Source organism: Myotis yumanensis, unplaced genomic scaffold (genome assembly GCF_028538775.1).
Source record: "Myotis yumanensis isolate MYYU_CA2020_CCGP unplaced genomic scaffold, mMyoYum1.0.hap1 SCAF_8, whole genome shotgun sequence".
NCBI lineage: Eukaryota > Metazoa > Chordata > Mammalia > Chiroptera > Vespertilionidae > Myotis > Myotis yumanensis.
In genome coordinates this window covers 57,347,017-57,353,016 of record NW_027223759.1, presented here as the reverse complement: position 1 = coordinate 57,353,016, position 6,000 = coordinate 57,347,017, and the positions used below count along the sequence as shown (strand labels likewise).

At 38.8% G+C, this 6,000-nt stretch overlaps 1 long non-coding RNA gene across 2 annotated transcripts in view; it reads left to right on the top strand.

The window, feature by feature from the left end:
- The first annotated feature begins 900 nt into the window (after nucleotides 1-900).
- Nucleotides 901-6,000, top strand: part of LOC139015686 (uncharacterized) — a 117,198-nt gene continuing 112,098 nt past the window's right edge. For both annotated transcript variants that reach the window (XR_011472481.1, XR_011472480.1), the window contains exon 1: nucleotides 901-989. This is a non-coding gene — a long non-coding RNA (uncharacterized lncRNA). The remainder of the gene's footprint in view (nucleotides 990-6,000) is intronic.

Genomic DNA, 6,000 nt, shown 5'->3' with positions numbered 1-6,000 from the left:
CAATCTCCTAACAAGAGAAACACCATGCTCAAGATGTTTAGATGGGAGCCTGACTTGAGGTCTGTAAGGATATTCCACATTTTAAGAAGTCTGGGAGCCTGAGGCCAATTGTCTCTTATGTTGATATAAAATTAAGAAAAAGCTAAAAATATATAAATATAAAGCTCATTATGGAACAAATCTTCTTTCCATTTCATGGTAAATATGACCATATCAAGTACAAGAGATCAAACCTAGAAACAATTTTGGGGAACTGTAGAATTTGTCCTCTATACTTATAATCCTGCAAATCTTTGAGTCTTCTTATGGTTGTATGGATTTTATGGTAGTGTGTTATTTCATTGCTTTCTTGGTCTTGACTAGTAAAAATACTTCTGGTTTTCCTCTTTTTAATGTATACTTATGAAAAAAGAATATTGCAAATGTTATATTTATTTGCAAATATCAAATGTATAGCCTGATATATTTTAATTTTTCCCAATGAATTCTAGGTTTGCTGAATTCACATAAATTATTTAGGAAATGATACAATAAACAAGAATCCCAAAGTAAATCATTTTGGTTTCTTTATCTTCTGAAGCAACACATGCTTCCTTCTCTACTTCATTAATTCATCCTCTTATACTGATTCGTGTCTGAACTGGAACATACACACACAGAGCAATAAAGAGAATCCTCTTAGAAGAATAAGGCACAGACTTTGTTCTCAATGAAATTTTAGGCAATACAGTATTTAGATGTTTTATCTTTTCCATGTGTCTTAGTTTTCTATTGCTGCCTTAACAAAGTAGCACAAAGTTAGCAGCTTAAAACAACACCCATTTCTTATCTCATAGTTTTGTAGTTCAGGAGTCTGAACAAAGCAAGTTTCAGCTGGCTCTGTTTTCCAACTTCCTCAGGCTGAAATCAAGGTGCCAGGGCTGTGTTCCTCTCTGAAGGTTCCAAATTCATTCAGGCTGTTGGCAGAATTCCGTTTCATGTGGTTGCAGGTATGGACCAAGGCCTCTGTTTTCTAACTGGCTACTGCCCTGAGATTGTTCTCAGCTTCTAACAGGTGCCTGCACGAACCCTTCTTTATCCATTTTGAAAGCCAGCGATAGCAAGTCAAATTCTTCCCTTACTTTGAGTCTTTCTGATCTCTCCCTGTGTTTGACTCTTCTGTCTTCCTTCTCTGCTTTTAAGGTCTCATGTTGTTATATTGGACCCACCCAGATAATCTCCTTATTTTAAGTTCAGGTGATAGTAACCTTAATTCCATCTGAAAAATCCTTTCACAGTAGTGCCTAGATTAGTACTATATTGGGTGACCAGGGGATGAGAATCTTGAAGGACATCTTTAGAATTCTGCCCTACCAAAAAAATAAAACAAAACAAACCCCACTTATTTTCTAGAAGAAAGCCAACCATAGAAGCTATGCCAGTACCTTATTCCATTGCAACACAAGACTAGAATTCTAGCAATTCTGCTTGGAAACCTCTTTTAACATCTCACTTGAAAGAAAAGGCAAAGTCCCCATGATGGTCTATAGATACCTGCATGATGCGTCCAACACTGCCTCTCACCTCTGCCCTGCCTCTCTTACCCTGGATACTCTGCTCCAGTCCAGACTCTCAGGACTCCTGTCTGTCCTCCCAATACAGCAAGTAGGTACCTACCCTTGGCTTTGCATTTGCTGTAGTCTTTGCCTGGAATCACTCTTCCCTCCAATGCCTACATGGCTTTCTTTGGTCATGACATAAATGTTGCTTTCTCAGGGAGAGTTTTCCTGATAATACTTTTTGCAATTTCAACCACTGCTCACCCCATATACTTCTGATCTGTTGTCCCTGCCTTTTCCCTCTTCACTCTAGCTATTATCAACTATTAATTAGTTGTGTATTCATTACAAAGGCTGGAATTATTATCTGTCTTGTTCATTGGTTTATCCCAGCACCTAGAATAGTGTCTGGCATATGTTAGGCACTCAATAAAAATTTGTTTAAATAATGCTGACTTAATTAAAATAATGAGCCAGATTCTCATTCTCTAAATTGCTAAATTAGTTCTTTATCTAGTTATGAATTTAGTTCATTCTCTATTCTCCTAACTATGATTTCACTTTTAGCAGTAAAATCATGAAATTAGAGAGATTCAGAAAGAAAATTAAAACATAACTTGTTTACTTCATTTTATTTTTGGATAATTCCCTCTTTATATAATTTTCCTTCTAATTTATCATGAATAAGTATTAATCACAAGTTATAGAAAACTTATAAAATATTTAATCAGTGGGCCAAAAATAAATAATGGCATGCCTATTTTTACATTTAGTGAACCCAACTATCACCTGTTTCTCTTTCTTTTAATTTAAGAATAATGATGCCCTTCATTAAATGTTACATACTTTTTTTTAATCAAATATCTTTTATTAGCAGTTATACATCTGCTGTGGCCCATCAGAAGAAAAAATGCTATAAAGTAATCAATTGTTACTTTAAGCATTGGTTATTTAAGGAGTTTTGTGCCTTTATATAACTTTAGCACTTCTTTGTCATGTTGACTAGATACATTCTCCGTCTCATTCTATCACAGGTTATCATAATGTCTACCATCATGCAATATGTGTTAAATGTAGGTGTTCTCTAGTTTTTGTCCTCAACTCTCTTATACTGTCGTGTTGCCTTCCTACTGGGCAGTTCTATGTACTGCAGTAATTTCAGTTGTTAACTACACTGATGTCTTCCAAATCTCCGTGCCCTGGCCCACATTATCGTGAGCTTCAAATCTTTGGATTAGTGCAAGTGCTTCAAACTCCACATCACAAATCAAGCTCATTCCCTCCACTCTGCTCCTATTCCTTTGTTGATCTATCACCATTAATTTTACCTCTGATTTCTTAGTCACCAAATCTAGAAATCACAGAAACATCTTCAACATTCCCACTAGGCCATCTATTTCTACTCACCTTATCATCAACGAACCACTTTGAATTCTGCTGCTAAAAGAACTCTCCAAAGTATTTCCTTCTTTCCATTGTTATAGCTTCTATACTAATTCAGGTGCTCACACAGACTATGACGGTCTCCTGACCGACCTATTAGCAGCTACTGAGTTCTACCTTGTCCTCTACTTTGCATAGTTTTTCTTGAGAAACTTTTCAAAATGCAGATTAAAGCCTGCCATCATAATGAGTTAAAAATTATCTTAAGTTTTAGTATGGCGTTTAAAATCTTCCCAATTTGAGCCCAAATTTATTTTGCAAACTTATATTTAATCTTTCTTTCTAAAACGGAATAATGTATCATTTCTTAAAGAGATGGTACCATTTCAAACTTTTATGCCTTCGTTTAGGCTTCTCCTCTTCCTGGAATTTTCTTCACACCCCTGTAGGCCTTCTCTATTCACTTTTCTTCTTGAGCATAACGTAACTTATAAGATAAAGATCCAATATCACCCCTTAGGTAAAACCTTCCTTGACTTCCTCAAATGTGAGCAAGTTGCTTCCTTTTCTGTGGTGCTAAATCCCTTTATAACTGTTTTAGTACCTACAATGATGTGGTAATGTATATTATCTATTTTTCCCCTTAAATTTGTGAGTTGTTTGCAGAGAGCAACTGTGCCTTTTTTTTTTAATCTTAGTATCCCATGCATAAAACACAACTCCTGGCATTTAGAAGATTTAGCAAATATTTGATGAAAAAAAAGGAGGAGAAAGCAAATTTATAGAAATGGAACTACAATCAACATAGTGAATATTGTAGATGAGTACAGAAAGCAGTAAACTAAGGAAGTTAATTCTGGGTATCTCCTGTGAAATATCTTACTTTCTCTTTCTAAATAACTTTTCTAAATATTCCATCCTGTTTCATGGTGTGAAATTAAATGATCATGCTTCAGAGTGGAAGAAATATGCTTCTGTTTATTATTATCTAGACAGAGTTGTTTTTACTAGAACTACATACAATTTTATTCCAAGGGCTGATCATACATTGTAAATTCATTCTTTCAGAAATGACACCAAAAACTTGAGAAAGCAAAGAGATTAGTTATCTTACAGAACACAGAAAGTGTCATACAATCTAGACACATAGTTAAATGGAATCACGTTTGATCATCAAAGATTAGCATAGGAAGAGGGTATTTAAGATCTGGTATACTCCATACTGGATTCAAATGGTATACACAAATTCATGGAGAAGTTGTTACATCATCTTGTTAGCCTGGCCAATGCATGCTCAGCCTGTAGATCTGTTGTGTGGTCCAGAAATCTGCATTTGTTGTGAGCACCTCTACATGATTTTGATGCAGGGGACCTAAGAACTACGTTTGAGAAATATTGGTCTAGCCCCAAACCCTCATTTTGGAGATGAGATGACTGAATCACTTAGAAGTGCTAATTTATATCTGAGCTAAGTCTCAAGTTCAGTTTTCCAGACTCTTATCTTACTACATTTTCAGAAGGCTTCTACCATTTGATCTTCATGTGGGCCACTTCAGAAATCTGTTATTCCTACCCATATTGTGTTATTCTTTTTTATTTTTTATTGAATTTATTGGGGGTGACATTGGTTAATAAAATTATAAAGGTTTCAGGTGTACAATTCTATAATACATCATCTGTACATTGCATTGTGTGTTCACCACCTTAAGTCATTGTCTTATTCTTATTTTCTGGTTCAATTTGGTTTCCATCTACTGAAATAAGTAAAGAAAGGAACAAATAAAACATAAGATCCTCATATTTATCTCTATTTTCTTTCTTTACTTTTAGACATGAATGGGTTACCTCGTTGGAGAAAAGCCAAATCCAAACCTAAATCTCAGAAAGGTCTACAATCTCTGTATCCTAAACTCTGCTGAGTGTTTTTTATTTGCTTCTCCAGTTAATCTGTATGCACATAAACTTTTCACATCACACAACATCCACACTCCCCTCATAATTACAGACAGCGCTATCAACTCACATTCCTATCAGCACAGTGCAGCTGTGCAATACAACTGAATAGGTACATCAAACAATGTTGGAGGAGTGGGCAAAGAGAGAAACAAAGCTTTCACTCTCCTTTTAGGCTTTGTTAATAATGACAGCTCAGCTGATAGTGTTTTCTGAAAACAAGGGAAGTCCTGCGAGAGGGGACTCTTCCATTCCCATCAGACTATCACAAGTGGTGATTTGGGACAGCTCTCCTTGCTGGGAATAGTTAGGGTATTAGGGCTTCTGACCCTGTCACTGCTGCTAACTTTAGGCATCATTCTCTTCTCTCCGTGTTTATGATAGCTAAGTCTCATCACTGTCTCCTGAGCTGAGCCCACCAACATTGTATTATGATGGAGGTAGCTCTTAATAGGTCATTATCCCAACCAGCACCTTTCACTAAGTTTCTCTTTGTCATCTTCAAGATAAACACTATGAACCTGGTCTATTATATACACACTAGAGGCCCGGTGCACAAAAATTTGTGCACTCGGGGGGGGAGGGGGGGTCCCTCAGCCCGGCCTGTGCCCTCTCGAAGTCTGAGACCCCTCGGGAGATAACGACCTGCTGGCTTAGGCCTGCTCTTGGGTGGCAGAGGGCAGGCCCAATCCCTAGGTGCAGCCCCTGGTCGGGCTCAGAGCAGGGCTGATTGGGGAGTTGGGGCGCCGCCCCGTCATGCACAGAGCAGGGCGGATTGGGAGGTTGCGATGCCACCCTCAGTCACGCTCAGGGTAGGGCTGATTGGGGGGTTGGGGCACCGCCCCCTGTCACACTTAAGGCAGGGTCGATGGGGAGGTTGTGGTGCCACCCCCTGTCACGCACAGAGCAGGGCCAATCAGGAGGTTGGGGCGCTGCCCCCTGCTCTGTCACTCACAGAGCAGGGCCAATCAGGGGGTTGGGGCACTGCCCCCCCTCGACCCCCCCCCCGTCATGCACAGAGCAGGGCCCATCAGGGGCTTGGGGAACTCCCCCCTGTCACGCACAGAGCAGGGCCCATCAGGGGGTTGGGGAGCTCCTCCCTGTCACACACAGAGTAGGGCCAATA